This window comes from Aquarana catesbeiana, linkage group LG05 (assembly GCF_042186555.1).
Source record: "Aquarana catesbeiana isolate 2022-GZ linkage group LG05, ASM4218655v1, whole genome shotgun sequence".
NCBI lineage: Eukaryota > Metazoa > Chordata > Amphibia > Anura > Ranidae > Aquarana > Aquarana catesbeiana.
Window position 1 is genome coordinate 356,898,103 of NC_133328.1, and position 18,115 is coordinate 356,916,217.

General features: G+C 43.4%; 1 protein-coding gene and 1 pseudogene across 2 annotated transcripts in view; both read right to left on the reverse strand.

Annotated features, from left to right (window-relative positions):
- The window catches only part of DROSHA (drosha ribonuclease III), a 651,577-nt gene that overhangs the window by 130,097 nt on the left and 503,365 nt on the right, over positions 1-18,115 (reverse strand). The gene's annotated exons all lie outside the window — the stretch shown is intronic.
- Positions 909-1,024, reverse strand: LOC141146374 (5S ribosomal RNA; annotated as a pseudogene).

Consider the following 18,115-nt stretch of genomic DNA (forward strand, 5'->3'; position numbering starts at 1 on the left):
GTTGCGGCCTTGCAGATTTGAGCCATGGAGGCTTGGTGATGCACTACCCACGAAGCACTAACAGTCCTAGAGAAGTGCGTTTTGATTTGAGAGGGTAGAAACTACCTCTTTAAACCATAAGCTAGAACGATTAGTTGTCAAATCCATTTAGAATAGTATATTTCCATGCTGCCTGTCCTCTTTTAGGACCTTCAGGCAATACGAACAAAACATCCGTTTTCCGAATCTGAGCAGCCGTCTTTAAGTAGACTGCTCTCACCACATCAAGAGAATGTAGTGATTTTTCTTCCATAGAACAGGGTTCTGGAAAAAAAATGATAATGTTTCCCTGTCAAAAAAGGACCAGGGGAATATGTCGTATCGGTCCAAAAAAAGGCTGTTTTGTAATGCCGCCAAAAACTAAATTCAAGTCCCAAGGCTTCAGGGGTGACCTAACCAGGGATTAAGCCATGTTACCCCCTGAATAACGTTTCAAACCAAAGAAAGCAAAGCAAGTGGTCGTTGAAATAATACCGATAAGGCCGAGACCTGTCCAAAGAAAGCACTCAAGGCCAGCTTTATTTCTCACCCCATCTGCAGAAAGTCAAGGATTCTACCTTTGACCTATTTCCAGGAGACATATGCTTCCCAGACTCCATAATATATACTGTAATTATGGAGGCTGGCTCCCTTGCATTAATCAGGATAGAAACCACTGAACCTGACAGCCCGGTCGGATTGAATCCTGGCAGGACAATACCGTAAACTGAACGTTCAGGCCCTCAGAACCAAGTGCTCTGCCTGAATTTTTAGAATGATAATGGGCAAGGTCATTTCTGATCTGGGCCACTTCTGTGGTAAACAAAGGAAGGATTTTCCCCTTTGCAGATTTTTAGATATTAACCATAAACTGAGGCTCCGTCATATCCAGCCTACAGTACCTGGTATTTTCAGGTGGTCCATCCGGGTGCTAACCAGGCCCGACCCTGCTTAGCCTCCAAGATCAGACGAGATTGGGCACTTTCAGGGTGATGTGGCCATAGGCTTTGGAGTCAGACACATTGGGAATCTAGAGCTTGAACCCTTCTTCAAAGCCGATAGGATAGTGTTTTGCAGCAGTCTCGAATGAAACTGAGCATAAGGAACGGCCTTGAATGAAGCCACAATCTTTCCCAACAACCTCATGCAAAGTTGAATAGAATTATTCATCTTGCTTCGACCACCTTAATCAGTTCCTTTATGGCGCTGATCTTTGCCTGGGGCAAGAATACCCTTTTCTGGGTGTACCTATGATCAGACCCAAGTATCTTGGCCCTTTTCATGGTTTTAAAGAAGATTTCTCCTAGGCTGAAAAACCGACCTAGATATTCCAGGTAGTTGAATGTGGTGACCATACTTTGGTCTAAGCGGTCTACCGACTGGACTATCAAGAACAGATTGTCCAGGTAAACCATAATCGTTATACCTTGGGCACTTAATCTGGCTAGAAGAGGGGCCAGAACCTTTGTAAACACTCAAGGTGCAGTAGCTAGACTGGAAGCAGGGCTACACACTGAAAATGAAGATTTTTCAAATTGAAAAGTAGATATTACTAGTGAGCGAGGAAATAGGCATATGGAGGCATGCATCTTTGACGTTGATTGATGCCAGAAGTTCTCCTCCTTGTAGGATGGAGATAACTGATTGGATTGACTGCATGGGAAAAAAGAGTGGTAATATTCATAAATTGAATTTAGATTTTTGAGATCCAGAATGTCCACTTGGATTTAACCAAACCCCAACCTCTGCTCTTACATGGGGGCCACCATGATCACTTTTTGCCAAAAGATAGTCCAATGCTTGAGAGAAAGACTTCTTTTTCTCTGGATCCTTAGTAATGTTTTATCTGAGAAAACGAGGAGATGGGAACTCTTGGAACTCCAGTTTGTAGCTTGGAGCTATTGAGGAAGTCCCTCATTCATCTTGACACTCTTCCTGCCAGATACTTGAGAACTGCAGAAGAATTCCCCCTATTGAGCAAGCAGGGGCTAGCCAGGAGCTTCTGCATGGTGCTCAGCGAAGGGCGCAAGGCCTGAAGGATAGAATCTCTCAAAACAACTATTGCAAACATAAAGCTGCCAGATTCTGGGCCTGCTGAGCAGGATAACCTTGAACACCTGTTTAAACTGGTCTCTTAACGATTAAGAAAATACTGTCAGCGCAGGCTGAGACACTAAATCTGCCAGAGAAAAAAGGTGTTTTTTTTTTTTTTTTTAAATAGGAATTCTAATTTTTATCCGTTGGATCCCCAAGCATTTGAGCATTGTTTGCCAGACAAGTCAAACTCTTATTAACAGAGGATATAACAGCATTAATTGCTGGTATACCCTACTTAGTGAATTTCCTCCACCATAGGATAAAGTGTGAAAACTTTTCAGGAGCGAAAATAATGCTTATCTGGGTGATCCTCTCAGATACAAAAAAGCTTTTTTTTTTCCAACAATGAATGGACAGGAAAAGGCATGCACAGCGGGAAGAGGCTTTAGCAAACCTAAACACTCAGTTAAGGGTACATAAATTTGGAGAGGACCATTCAGCAAGAAATTGCACCATCAATCTTAAGATTGAAACAGCTGATTCTCCCGCATTTGACACCTCAGAAGAGGAGTCATCAGCCTCACCAGGGTCCCCTGAGGGAATTCGTCTTCTCTCACCCCTAGTTCCTCAGTTTGAGGGTCCTGGGCAATGGAAGAGAACTTGTCGCATTTTGACCCATACTGGGATGCTATTAAAGTTGCTAAACTTTTTTTTTTTAAAAACCTATCATGGCTGAGGAAAAAAGATTTTAGTAAAATAAACAGGGGCTGCAGTGTTGAAAACAGTTGCAAACATTTCATGGCCCCAATGCTCACTCTGACCAGCCACCCCCTCTCAGGGGGAGATTCCATTTGTAGAAATGAGTAGGCATTCCAGAGCTTGAGGGGGACCCTTTTAGCTCTTTTTTGGGGGTGTTTCAACCCCCCTTCTGACCTTAGCCTGTTGCACAAAGCAGAGGTACTACCAGAAGAAATCGCATCCGCTGCTTGAACAATAATCCAGCCACTGCCGCTGCTATTAATGCTCAGCCTGATGCAAATAGTAAATGTGTAAAAAAAAAAATGCCTGTGTCACCAAAACCTCTTTCATGCTCCTCTTTACTCTTATGTCTCTCTGACAATTTTGCTTCCAGCACAAACTGAGTTTTTTTTTTTTAAAACACACTCCTGGAGGACGCCAATGCCACGCTAAGCCCTGCCCCTATCTCGCATCGCGCCCCCCTCCTTTCTCTTTCAAAAGAAAAAAAAAAAAGCGTTTTCCTGCACAAGCATGGGCCTCCGATCCAATGGGATCGACTTGTGAGTGAGGGATGGCGTAGAGGAACCCTTTGCCAGGTAGGGGGCGGTGAAAGAAAATGGCATTTTCGATCGTTTTCAGTTCTCCCTTATACTCAGCCTCATTCAGAGGGGAAGAGTTCAGCCCAGGTGGGGGTGTCTGGAGGAAGCAAAACCCCCCCAAACTTACCGGAGGTCTGCCTGCTAGCCGGAGGAAAAAAGTCTGCTGCTTCTGTGACACAGCGCGATCTCTGAGCAAAGCATGAGAAGGTACGTGCTCCATACAGCCCCCAGTGGTGATACTTAAGCATGACAACATTTACTTCAAAGGAGACATTTCATAAGAAAATTAAAAAATTCAAAAACTCCACTTACCTTTCCCGCCGCAGGGTTTTCTGTGGTAAAACCAACAGACCCAATCTTCACCCTTTACGGTGGGTTCCGTTAACAAACCTTCAGGAACTGGGGACCCTCTGGGAATCCTGGACCTGTAATAGCACCCCGCCAGTAAAACTTTATGGCCTTAATACCAAAAGTACTGGATCTCGGGGTCTAGCTCTCTAAAAAGAGAAGCGTTTACAAGCAAAGATCTCGTTTCTTTGGACACGAGGCCCAGGTACCATTCAATTTGGCCTAAAAGACACTTTAAATGGATCTGGCTGCATAGTTAGTCCCAGCAAGGATTGCTCCAGTGGAGCTCAGCACAGCACATCTTCACTAGTGACCAACACCTTAGACACTGGCGATGCTCCCGGTATGGGAGGGGTTATATAGGGAGACAAATTCCTGTTTAGGGTGTGCCAGTGACCAGCACCTGAAAGTGGACTATAACCCACATAGTAATTACTATGGCTCTGTGTCCCATGATGTACGATTAAAGAAACTGCTTTTGATGTAAAGGGACACTCTTTGGATGCCATAGACAATCTCAAGTCTCCAGGCAGAAAGAACAGTATATATAATATAAAACTGTATGCACTGGACAAAGCATTAGGGTCAAAAGGGATGTGAAATAATTTGATACAGTAATGTAATCTGTAAAAGTACAGTGTACTGTGTTTTTCTTTGCACTTTTTGATTTTGGTGCCGGGCTCTGTCCCCGCGCGTTGTGGTGCTCGCAGGGACGGAGCCCGGCACATTGATAGATTGAGTGGAGGACACACCCCGCGGACACATCGCAGGAACCTGGGGACAAGGTAAGTAACTTTCCCGCTTTTGGTACTGAAAATTCCCCCCTGAGCCACACTCGGGAATACCGCCAGGGAGGTTAATATGCAGTCTGGACTGACACGTGTTTCTTCAAGTCACATACACAACTTGAGCTGAATCACCCCGATATCTTACAAGGGGCTCTGGGCTTCAGCAAAATGGCAGCCTCCAGCAAGAAAAAACAGGAGCCATGCTGGAGGCAAATTACAGCACACACTAATTTTGGTGCCATAATTATTAATGTGGAATGTATGGTTTATCAAGTTGTTATGGGTAAAGTTCCACTTTAATATGGCTAAATATCACAGCCCTGTTTATGGTGTCCAGATGTTACAAACTGGAAGATACATGCACCTTGAGTGTCAGAATTTTCTGTGTGGTCACCTCTACTTGTCATGTCAAAGTGGAAGTAGTCTGAACAAGGCAATATGACCCAGTTCCTTTAACCGGTTCCCAACCGGCGCACGCCGATGTACGTCGGCAGAATGGCACGGCTGGGCAAATGGGCGTACCTGTATGTCCATTTGAATTCCCCGCCGTGCCATTGCGTGCGCGCCGCCGGCGGCGTGTGGTGGCCGGGAGCTCCGTGAGTCGGGTCGCGCCTCACGGAGAGGACGAACGGGGAGATGCGGTTGTAAACAGCATCTTCCCGTTCTGCCTAGTGACAAGTGTCACTCGATCTCTGCTCCCTGTCATTGGAGCAGAGATCAGTGATGTCACAAACAGAGCCCATCCCCTTACAGTTAGAAACACGCCCCTAGGACATATTTAACCCCTCCCCACCCCCTAGTGGTTAACCCCTTCACTGCCAGTGTCATTTACACAGTAATCAGTGCATTTTTAATCGCACTGATCGCTGTATAAATGACAATGGTCCCAAAAATGTGTCAAAAATGTCCGACATGTCCGCCATAAATTCACAGTCACAATAAAAATCGCTGATTGCCGCCATTACGAATAAAAAAAAAAAATTATTAATAAAAATGCCATAAAACTATCCCCTATTTAGTAAACGCTATAACGTTTGCGCAAACCAATTAATAGATGCTTATTGCGATTTTTTTTTACCAAAAATATGTAGAAGAATACGATCGGCCTAAACTGAAGAAAAAAAAAAAATTTTTATATATTTTTGGGGGATATTTATTATAGCAAAATGTAAAAAATAATGCGTTTTTTTTCAAAATTGTCGCTCTTGTTTTGTTTATAGCGCAAAAAATAAAAATAAAAAAGCCGATCAAATACCACCAAAAGAAAGCTCTATTTGTGGGAAAAAAAGGACGTCAATTTTGTTTGGGAGCCACGTCGCACGACCATGCAATTGTCAGTTAAAGCGACGCAGTGCTAAATCGCAAAAAACTCTCTGGTCAGGAATGGGGTAAAATCTTCCGGGGCTGAAGCGATTAAAGTGAAAAGGAAACACAAATAAAATGCAGCTTAACAGTCTTTGGGTGTAGTGGCTGATTTAACTTTCTTTTTTCCAGGCTTCATTTTTATTTCACCAAGTGATCCTGCCAGTAATACACTTCCTGTCTCAGAGTAACAAAACTCAATGTGGGACTAAAAGTAAGTTAGAACAGAACACCTTCCCCTTTCCCAACATAGTGGGATGTGTTCTTTAGTGTACAGAGCTGAACAAGGCAGAGAATAATTCTTAGGATAAGACTGTAGGATGCAGAGGACAGCACTGGATTTTTGGCAAGATCAACAAATCCTTTTTACTTATCAAATATAACAAAAAAGTTTTAATGGTATAGTTAGCAGACCAAAATAAAAAGTTAATTGTTAGGGTTCACATACGCTTTAATGAGAAAGCAACTTTCTTTGAGCTGTTTCTGCATGAGCTGAGCTGCAAGTCAGCATAAAAAAACTGGCATGATTTTATCATATGTGATGATATTTGCTTCCTGACTGCATAATGGCTCACTGCAATTAGTAACTCAACAGCTCCTGCTATTTAATTAGATCAAACTTTTTATAATTAAATACCCCCCAAAAAATCTATTTATCCCTTAATTGATTTTTGATCAAAACTAAAAAAATGTTATAAAGTTGCAATAAAATGGCTTAATACCAAGACATTATTCTTATAATACTGATAATGTGTGTATATTATAAGGGGTTACTTCACTTTTGTGTGAAAAAAATATTGCAAATAAAAAAACCCCCATAATATAGCATATATAAAATTGTGACCCAGGTCATATTGTAATTAAAAATGACCTTTCTTTTTTCAAATCGGCAGCACTGTCATTTTCTGTAAAATTCAATGCAATATGGGAACTTGGAGGCATTCATTCAGTTGGTGTACGGAACATCTCACAGGAATGTCATTTCCTGCTTGTATGATTAGCTCACTGATTTTCCCAGAAATTTGAAGTCAGATTTTAGGCATGGTCTGCAATAAAAATTTCATGTCAGGGACCACCAGTGCCTCTTGTCAGGGACTGCCATGTCAGGGACCACCAGTGCCGCTTGTCAGGGACTACCATGTCAGGGACCACCAGTGCCGCATGTCAGGGACTACAATGTCAGAGGACCACCATGTCAGGAACCACCAGTGACGCTTGTCAGGGACTACCAGGTCAGGAACCACCAGTGCCGCATATCAGGGACTACCATGTCAGGGACCACCATGTCAGGGACCACCAGTGTAGAGTGGGATTATCAGAAATTACATGTATGACACAGCAGGGATCTCCCACTGTGTCAGGTATTGTATGTGAGAACACCGAACGCTGATGCCCCGCCTCCCGCCGTTATTATGATTGACAGTGCACTGTTCCTATACGGAGGAGGAGGAGGGAAGAGAGAGAAGGAGGACACCTCCTCCATGGGTGGCACAGACCTCTTCCGCCCACAACATATCTACTTCCTCCCTGCTCTTTCAGAGGACTACAGAGGGGCGTGTCAGACCGCTGGCTGAGCTTAGGAGAGGGATAGACGCCAGCCGTCTTAAAAACAGAAAGTCACCAGGCCATAACGTTTTTTCACCAAGTTCAGCAGCCTATTACAGAGGAACTACAGAGCTCAGAAGAACATAGATGGCAAAGTTGGTGGTCAGCAACAAGAACATGGAAAAACAAATTTGGCCAGAATTCTGCTTTAAATGATTTATCAATGCTTAGAAGCACAGTGAAGTCTGTTATTAACCACTTCAGGCCCGAAAGAATTTACCCCCTTCCTGACCAGTGCGTTTTTTGCGATTCGGCACTGCGTCGCTTTAACTGACAATTGCGCGGCCGTGCGACGTGGCTCCCAAAATTGACATCCTTTTTTTCCCACAAATAGAGCTTTCTTTTGGTGGTATTTGATCACCTTGGTGGTTTTTATTTTTTGCGCTATAAACAAAAAAATAGTGACAATTTTGAAAAAAAAAACACATTATTTTTTACTTTTTGCTATAATAAATATCCCCAAAAAATATTTAAAAAACATTTTTTTCCTCAGTTTAGGCCAATACGTATTCTTCTACATATTTTTGGTAAAAAAAAAACGCAATAAGCGTTTATTGATTGGTTTGTGCAAAAGTTATAGCGTTTACAAAATAGGGGATAGTTTTATGGCATTTTTATTATGATTTTTTTTTTTTTACTAGTAATGGCGGCGATCAACAATTTTTATCATGACTGCGACATTATGGTGGACACATCGGACATTTTTGATCACTGTCATTTATACAGCAATCAGTGCTATACAAATGCACTGATTGCTGTGTAAATGACACTGGCAGTGAAGGGGTTAACCACTAGGGGGCTAGGGAGGGGTTAAATATGTCCTGGGGAGTGTTACTAACTGTGGGGGGGGCGTGGCTACATGTGACACGTCACTGATCTCTGCTCCCGATCACAGGGAGCAGAGATCAGTGAAACTGTCACTAGGCAGAATGGGGAGATGCTTGTTTACATTAGCATCTCCCCGTTCGACCTCTCCATGAGGCGATCGCACGGGTATCCCCGCAGCAATCAAGTCCGCGGGACCTGCAACCCGACTCACGGAGCTCCTGGCCGGCACGCGCACAATGGCACGGCGGCAAATTCAAAGGGACGTACGGGTACAAAGAAGAGTGGGCAAATATTGCAAAGTCTAGATGTGCAAAGTTAGTAGAGACATATTCCAACAGACTAAAGGCTGTAATTAAAGCAAAAGGTGGTTCAACAAAATACTGACACAAAGGGGTGATCCTTTTTCCAACTCAGTGATTCTGTTTTTTGGATTTTTTTTCTAACATATTGGTGTTATAAGTTGCACTGAGTAAACACAGCTGAATAAAACAAAAACTGCGTCTATCTTCATTTTAGGCTGCAAAGCAACAAACTGTGACTATTTAAGGGGGCGATTTCTTTTCTATACCCATTGTACATATATAGATCACGCAGAGGGTATTGTTTTTTTTTTCCAACAAAAGTGGAGTCACTGGAGTAAATGAAAAAGCTTTAAGATAAAGCCACAAAAAAAATGACCACAGAGAAGTCCAAACTTATATTTCCCTGTATACTTCTCCTGTTACTGAGTGGGCTGAGTGCACTTTGGCTGCAATCAATTTCTCACAACATTTGGTATTTAGGCAATTGCGAAAAAAACGATTTTAATATCTGTCTGTTCTTTATCAATTGTAAGGAATTTTATATATTTTTGGCTGCCCTTAAAAATATGGTTGCTGTGATATAGTTGACAAGCTGAAGCCTACAAACACTGAAATGACAATGTGCCAATAAACTTGGCAAGCAAGCTATTATTGTCATTATACCCAAAAACTGCATTTGTGTCTATTTCCTTAAAAGTCTATTCTAAACCTGTGTGCAGAAGCTTACCAGCATAAAATGTTTCCTTATTAGTAAGTACCTGGTTGAACTACTTTATGATAGTAGCAATGATATAGCAGTGTATGCTCTGCCAGCTTCTATATAAATGCCATTCACTTCCTCCTCTCCTCTGGAAGCAGCCCCAACCCGACTCTTTTTGTTGGCTTGAAGGGTGGCTCCAGCAGATTGAATTACAGGTGTCTAACACATGCCCCTACGCTGTGAGCATCTATTTTTTCTCAGCTGACCACTCAGCTAAGTTCACCCTACCCTTTATTTTCCCACACTTAGCACTCCTATGATGCCAGCTGCAGCTGCTCTTCTTACTACTGCCTGTGTGCCAGTTGCCGGCAATATGTCCAGCTCTGTCAGGAATGCCCCCTCCTCTCCTACTGACCGAGCAGCAGCTGAGGAGAGATGGACTGGCATTATAGGAGCAGCAGCTGTGGGGAGAGGAAGAAGTGAAGGCAAAGGTAAAAGTAGCTAAGCAATAGGCTGACCAGGGACATAGAGGAGCATGTGTCTCCTTACAATGACATCTACTCCCTCTTCTCTGATCTCTGCCCTTACACCATTTTTTTTACATTGCAACATACTAAAATTTCTGTTTGCCCCATTCCCTCATCTTACAGTGCAGTGCACATCAAGTACACTATTTACATGATAGTGCTTTAAAGTAGCAAAAAAAAGGGGTATTTTTCTAATTTATTTTGATGAACGTAAGGTAAACGGTCTTGCTTCCATTGTTAAGTTTGTGGATAACTCTGAACTTGTTAAAATGGGTTTAATGACACTAAGTCACACCATTAACTACATGGCTGCTTGTCATGGGAATCAGGCATGAATGCAGCTGCTGCTAAATTGAATCAAGATAGTTTAAAGTGATATTGAAGTTTCAATTTTTTTTAAATAAAATAGTAAACATGTCATACTTACCTGCTCTATGCAATGGTTTTGCACAGAGCAGCCTCAATCCTTTTCTTTTTTTTTTTTTAGGGTCCACTGCCGGTGCTCCTGGTTCCCACCAAATGCCCCCATAGGAAGCGGCTTCCCATGGGGGGCACTCGTATGGGCTCGCTCCTGAGCTGGACTGTTTGCATCTATTCAGACACACAGCCTGGCTCTGCCCCACCCCCCGCTCTCTGATCACAGGTTTTGACTGACAGCAGCAGGAGCCAATGGCTCCTACTACTCTCAGCCAAGCCTATGAAAGCTGGAAGAGAGGAGCTGCTGCAGAGAACAGTGCTGGACCAAGATTGGGCTCAGGCGGAGGAACTTGAAAGGTTTTATTTACCTTTTAGACCTTTTTACCTTTAATACAAGAACCTTTTATCTTTACAACTACTTTAAGCTACTTAGATTATAAATATCTGTGTCAGTGAGGTCATCCTCAGTTTATAAGTTTGCTTAACACTCCAAGAGCTGGGGTAAGAAGTTCAGTTTTGAATAATGCCATTCTCAAATGCAAAACTATCTTTTTTCTCCTGCCTCATGGTGAGAGAAACCAACCTGCTCCTGCGTAAGCAGGTTGGCTTCCACCTACAGTGTATCAGCTCATACTATTCAAAACACAATTTTGCTTGGTACACAAAATTTGCATAAAAGTTGTGAATTCATGGTCATAGCACAGACACGTTCACAGTTGTGAATTCATGGTTGCCAGCAATGTGAACATCTAAGAAGTTCCCAAACACACCCACTGCAGGCTCATTGATGTCTCTCAGATACTGAAAACTTAATAGAAAAATGTTGGTGCAAAGCCGCAATCCTTCATTAAAGTTTTAAAGAAGTTTGAAGTGACTTGTGATAAAGGAAGCAGAGAGAGGAGATTACATAGCACAGGCTTTAGATGTACAATTCTAGTGACCTTGTGAGGTGGCTCTCTGGATTTTGCCTTCTGATGCCTTTTTTTTTTTTTTGTTTTCAAAAAGTTTTATTGAAAGTAACAAAGTCAGTATACAAAATAGACATAAATATACATCCTTCAGAGTCATGGGAATATCCGTTGAAACAACATAAAGAGGTGTAGGCATGTTAGGCTATAAGACCAACCTGAATATGCAGTGGCCCTTTGTATTTTGTTCACGACTCATAATAAACCATCACCCTGAAGGGTATCTACTCTGGTAAAATAAGAAAAAAGGAAAAAGAAAAGATTTATCCAAACAACTGGAACAAATAGTAAATGACTAAGAGTTAGTCGAAATAATCAATAAGGGGTCAGTCTTGGAGCCTGAAAAGAAACCACAGATTCCATTTGGCATCATATGCCGGACTGGAGTCATGGAGGGTATGGAATATTTTCTCAGTTACCATCATACTGTCTATATGTGAGATAATTTGTGTAAAGGGGAACGTAGAGGATTTCCAGTGCAGCGCAATGACCCAAAGTGTAGCAATACAGATAGAATGTATTAATCTCATCATAGGTTTGGCCACTTCAGGGATGTCTTGGAATAGAATACAGTGGTGGAATGTGAGACTGATAGGTTTCCCCGCCAGTCCATCAATCAGTTTAAAAACCTCTTTCCAGGTGGGTTGTAGTTTATCGCACTCCCAGAATATGTGTGTGTAAGAGCCTAAGTTGGTGCAACCACGGAAGCACCTGGGAGACACCTGCGGATAAATCCTGTGGAGACGAGTCGGGGTGTAATACCATCTTGTTATAAGTTTGATGGCTGTCTCCCTGATTGTTAGTGACTTTGTGCATTTACGTATGTTCTGCCAGCTCTTCTCCCAGTCTAACTCCTCCTGGTCAAGTGCTAGCTCTTGTTCCCATTGTGATCTATATTTTAAGGTAGGTGGATCATTAAACGATTCTAGTACACCGTGGATCAATGAGATAATGCCTTTTTGACGAGGGGATGTGTGGCACAAGTCCTCATAGAGTGTCGTGGTGTCTACAGTTGGGTTGGGGTAGTGTAGCTGAAAAAAATGTCTTATTTGAAGATAACGGTAAAATTCACTATTTGGTAGCTGATATCTAGTTTGAAGTGCTGAGAATGTGGTAAATGTGGAGTTGACTAGAAAGTCCCATAGGGTAATTAGGTTATTTTGGGTCCACTCCAGGAAGGACTCCGGGTGGTCATATGCGGGGGGGAATCTAGGGTCTCCAAGGTATGAGGCTCCAATGGATATTGGAGAGGAGAGATTGTATTTGGCCTTGTACATTTTCCAAAGTTTCAATCCTGCTGTCACTACTAGGTTTTGGGTGGAAAGGTCCGGGATGGATGGGTTTGAGGACCATAGTAGACCAGGCAGATAGAGGGGGGCAATGGAGTCTTGTTCAAACCTGACCCATGGGACTTTGGAGTCCCTAATGTTCCATTGTGCTTGCTGTGCAAATCTGCTGGCTATGTAGTACAGCCAGATATTGGGGACTCCCAGCCCACCCCTTTTGGAAGAACGGTAAAGGGTCTCTCTAGCGAATCTTGGGGATTTGTCTTGCCATATAAATTTATTGAGATGTGATTGAAGGGTAAGTAGGTAAGATTTGGACACTCTAATAGGGAGGGAACGAAACAGGTAAAGTAACCTGGGAAGTATTGTCATTTTGAGGGCCGTGATTCTACCCAGAAAGGAAATGTGGAGATCATTCCAGAGTTTAAGGGTTCTTTTCAGTTTTGAGATCAGGGGAGGATAGTTAGCCTCAAAGAGTCTGCAGAAGTCTCCAGCCAGCTCAATGCCCAAATATTGTAGGTGAGTATCGGCCCAGACAAAATGAAAGGCATTCTTCAGTTGTTGAGTTTCCAACTGTGAAAATCCTACTGGGAGAGCCACAGATTTTGAGACATTAATCTTGAGGCCAGAGACTCCCGCAAAGTCCGAGAGGGTCTGTAAGAGATTGGGTAGAGATATGAGGGGGTTGGTCAAGAACATGAGGACGTCGTCAGCGTACATACAAAATTTGTAAGAGGAGGGGCCTTTAGTGTAGCCGGAAATATTTGGGTTATTAAGTATAGCTATGGCGAGTGGTTCTAGGGCAAGGGCAAAAATTAGGGGGGAAAGTGGGCATCCCTGCCTCGTGCCCCGTCCTATGGAGAAGAAGTCTGAGCTACAACCTGGGATCTTAATGCGGGTTTTGGGGTTTAAGTAAAGGGCTTGGAATGCATGAAAGCATTCGTCTCTAAATCCCATTCATTGTAGGATGGTGGAAAGATAGCTCCAGGATACGCTATCAAATGCCTTGTGTATATCCAGGCTAAGCATAAATAGTTTCCGGGAGGACAGGTTGGCGTCTTGGATAATATTAGTTGCTAAGCGTATGTTATCTGTAATGAATCTATGAGGTATAAATCCTGACTGGTAGGGGGAAATTAGTGAAGAGATAATGGGTGCCAATCTATCTGCTAGAATTCTACTAAAGATTTTTAGATTGTTGTTTATTACCGAAATTGGTCTATAATTCTGAGGGAGTAAGTGGTTTTTGTTCGGTTTGGGGATCATGGACATATTTGCCAGAAGCATCTCCTCAGGGAAGCTTCCTCCTTGTAGTACCCAATTAAATATTTGTACTAAATTAGGGGCCAGAAGATTGGCAAATTTCTTGTAATATATGGCTGAAAAGCCATCAGGGCCCGGAGCTGAGCCTATCTTTAGAGATTTAATAACCTTAAGTACCTCTGAGGCAGTGATAGGGGCATTGAGTTTCTCAATTTGTGATGGGGTAAGGGAGGGCATAGGTAACTCTCGGAGCCAGTCAACTTAGGCTTGTGTGGGCAGCTTCTGGGCAGGAGCCAGAAGGGTTGAGTAAAATTGTTTGAAAAGTTGGAGTACTTCTTTGGGATGGGATGTGGGTAGACTTGTGCTTTGTGTTAATTTATAAACATGTGTGGGGCGAGAGGACTGGTTGAGCCGTCTGGCAAATAAGGTCGAGGCGGTGTTGTTATGAAGTAGGAATTTCGCTTTCGATCATCTGAGTGCTTTCTCGGTCTTAGAAGAGAGAAGGGAGTCTAGTTCTAGGCTTTTCTGATCGATCAGCTTTCTAGTGGACTCCAAAGCCAAAGAACCGGTGCCCTTGTATAGCCTGTCGAGGTCTTTTGTGAGGTCGACAATTCTTTGCCTGTGGAGTCTGTTATGAGAGGAAGCGATGCTGATCAATTTGCCCCTCAGAACTGCCTTATGGGCCGTCCAGACAATAGGGGGCGGGGTTTCGGGGAGGGCATTGAGTGTGAAATATTCGTCAATGGATTTGGCTGCCTCTGATTCTACTACCAAGTCCGAAAGCAATGCTTCATTAAGTCTCCAGGTATACGGGGTGGGAGCAAGTCTTATGAAATCCGTGGTAAAGGAGGTCACGTGATGGTCTGACCAAACACAGGGGTGGATCGTGGCGCTAGTGGAATTGGCTAAAATGATGGGGGTAGTATAAACATAGTCTAACCTGGCATAACTTTTGTGTGGGTGTGAGTAAAAGGTAAATTCTTTAATGCCCATATTGTGTGTTCTCCAGGTATCCACCAGTTGGTGGTTCAAAAGGCCATGGGTTAGAGACCTGGGGAAGGCTTTAGTAGCAGTAGTGGAAGAGGATCTATCCAATGAAGGGGTTAGCTACCAGGTTGAAATCCCCACCTATAATCATATGGGGAGATTCCAAGGAGGCTAATTTATCAAAAAACATTTTAAAAAAGGAAGCAGGGGCATCATTGGGTGCATAAATACTGGCTATGGTGACTTCCCTATTATGCATTACTCCTTTAATAATGACAAATCTGCTATCCTTATCCTTGTAGCATTGCTTAATCTTCATAGGAATGGAGGAATGTAACAGAATGGCAGCACCCCTGCTTTTGGATGTGTGAAGGGAATAAAACGATTGTGGGAAATTTCTATGAAGATATTTTGGGTGTGAGGAGTGGGAGAAGTGAGTCTCCTGAAGTAGGATAATCTTGGCGCCCAGCCGGCTATAAAGATCAAATGCCTTGTGTCTCTTAACAGGGGAGTTAAACCCCTTCACGTTATGTGAAATGCAGGTGATTGCCATGATAGGTCAATACTGTGCAGTCAGGCAGAAAAGGTATACATCTAAGCATGCAAGAGTGGCTGTGTACAAAACATGCTAGGCGCAGCAGGGGTGCTGTCATTAATTCAAGCAACAAGTGGAGAAAGTGGTACATAAAAATCACAGTTAGGCTAATAAAATGGAAGAACACATCAATCTCATTAGCATAGTGTCGGGAGAGCAAATATTCCAGACTGTAAGGTGACTGACCAAATGAAAGGAGAACAGCTGTAAAAATGCAGTGAACCAAGAAAAGAAAAACATATAAAGTTCCGTAACTGGACATAAAGTCCAATATCAAAAATGAGTCAGGTAAAGTAAAAGGTAAAACAAAACTTTACCTGTTAACAGTGAAGACAAAAAAAAAAAAAAAACCTTTATTAGCGAGACAACTAGGTCTCGTACCCAGCTGGATTACCAATCCCCACTGTGGGGAGAAACCTGTGAGCGTCACAAAACAGCAGGAAAAAAAAGAAAAAGCAGAAAAAAAAAAGAAAAAAAAAGTCAAAACAGTTCGTAGCCCAAGGTTTCAAATGGAACCTTTGCTGGGTGGGGAGGACATACCGCGGCTCCGCAGGACTGTCGCCTGTAATAAGGTGATGGAAGGAACAGTGTCATGCGTCATAGAAGCTGTGGAGTGATGGACATCAGAAATGTTACCGTGGATGCTCTGCGAGGCCCTCTCCAACGTCGTAATGGATTCTTCTTCTGTCTCTTCGTGGTGGAGGGGTTTGCCAGATGGGGGCCGAACGGGGGGTCGATGGTGGGCGACGGATGGCAGCTGCGTCAAGGAGGCCCAGTTTTACCAGGATTTCTTGGCCCTCGTGTAGGGAAGAGGCTGAGAAGGTGGTGCCATTATGGGGGACCAGCAGCTTGAACGGGAAGCCCCATCTGTAACGAATGTGGGCGGATTGGAGTGCGGTGGTTATTTCTTTTAGGCCCCTGCGTCTGTCCAGGGTGGCAGGGGAGATATCCGGATAGATCTGGATCTGATGATTATCTAACATAATCCTTTGCTTGTTTCGTGCAGCTCTCAGGATGTCCTCCTTGATGAGAAAATCTTTCAGGCAGAGGATCACATCCCTAGGTGGTTTATCGTCGGGAGGTTTTGGGGCGAAGCGCTCTGTGAATGCGATCACATTTAAAAGCAGAGGAGTCACACTCTGGGAGCAGTGATTTAAATAGACAAACTACGGCAGGGATTAGTTCAGTTTCTGATTCCGGAATACCTCTGAGGCGCAAATTGTTGCGTCTATTTCTGTTGTCGAGATCTTCGACTTGGGCTTGAATTGCAGACAGTGCTGTAGCTAAGGAGTCATGTTCCCGACTAAGGTCGTTGTAGGCCAGAGCCAGCTCATTGTGCTTGGTCTCAAGGAGCTCAGGGCGTGAGCCTAAGGCTGCAATTTCTTGTGATAGTGTGTGGGAAGTTTTGTGCAGTTCCGTCTGAAATTTGGAAGCAAGTTTGGTGTACATTGCTTCCAGACTGCTGTCCAGATCAGCCTTAGAGAGGGTAGTGTGGTACTCACTCGTGCTGCTTGTGTTCTGGGAGGGCGTCCGCTGCGATGTGGGAGTTTGAGCTGGAGAGTCTCCCGTCCTCGCCGCGCCATCTTGAGACATACTGTAGCGTTCCCGCGTGCGGAGGAGATAGTGAGTTAGGGTATTCTGAGCGGATCCATGGGATTTCCTTCTCTTCTACGGCATGCACCAGTGTTAGGTGGCTCGAGGGGTGCAGGAATTGGGGTAATTTGAGCAGTTAATAGCCCTCGGGATGCCGTGAAAGTCCCGGGTGGAGCGGAGCTACTGTGTCAGACGTCCATTTCCTTTGGCGCCGCGCATGCGCCCCCCCCTTTTTTTTTTAACTGCTGAATGGCAGTTGAAGCTGTTAAAACCATGGCTCAGTCACCTGCTTTTACTGCTCTGCAGATGTCAGTGATCTGATAGAGCCTAAAAGACTGCTTGAAACTCCTATTAAGGTAAGTTGAGATAATGTAGCAAGGTTTGTTGCACATAATTTTAGGCTCACTGATTTTCACACACTGCCTACATTTGCCTAGAAGCAGTCACAAAAAAATAAATAAAAATACACTCTCTCTTGGTTAACAGAGAACTAACTCCGGAAATTAGATTTTGTATAATTTTGTATAATTTCCAAATCTTATTGACTAGCCTTAAGTTTGCAGACATCTTAAAGATATTTGAGACTTAACTACAGCACTGCTGCTTCTTCACAAGAAACTTTTTTTTAACGTCTCTTCTTATGAACTTCAATAAAAAAGCAGAAACAATTTACAGAATTTTTACTGTTAAGGTTTGTATTAAAGAGGTTTTTTTTAAGAAATGTTCAACCCTGCTGAGCACTATGGCTCCAATTTAACTCAACTTCTGTCTGCAATGGTGACTTTCTCACTAAATTTTCTATCATGTTCTTGTGGTATACTATGCAGCAGAGGCGTGTTGCTATTAAGGTGGAATATAGAATGTTAGACCCCTTTCACACTGGGGCAGATTTTAGGTGCTTTAGCGCTAGAAATAGCCTCTGCTAAACGCCTGAAAACTGCCTCCCATTCATTCAAGTGTGACATTTCACACTGGGGCGTTACCAAAAGTCCTGCAAGCAGCATCTTTGGGGCGGGTTGAGAGAGCTGTATTTAGCGCTGCCAAAACGCCCTGCAGATTACAATGAATGGGCAGCGCTTCCAAAGCACCACAAAACAGGAGTTTTTAACACTTTTTTGGGGGTAAAAACCGCCCCGCTAGCGGCCGAAAAAGCG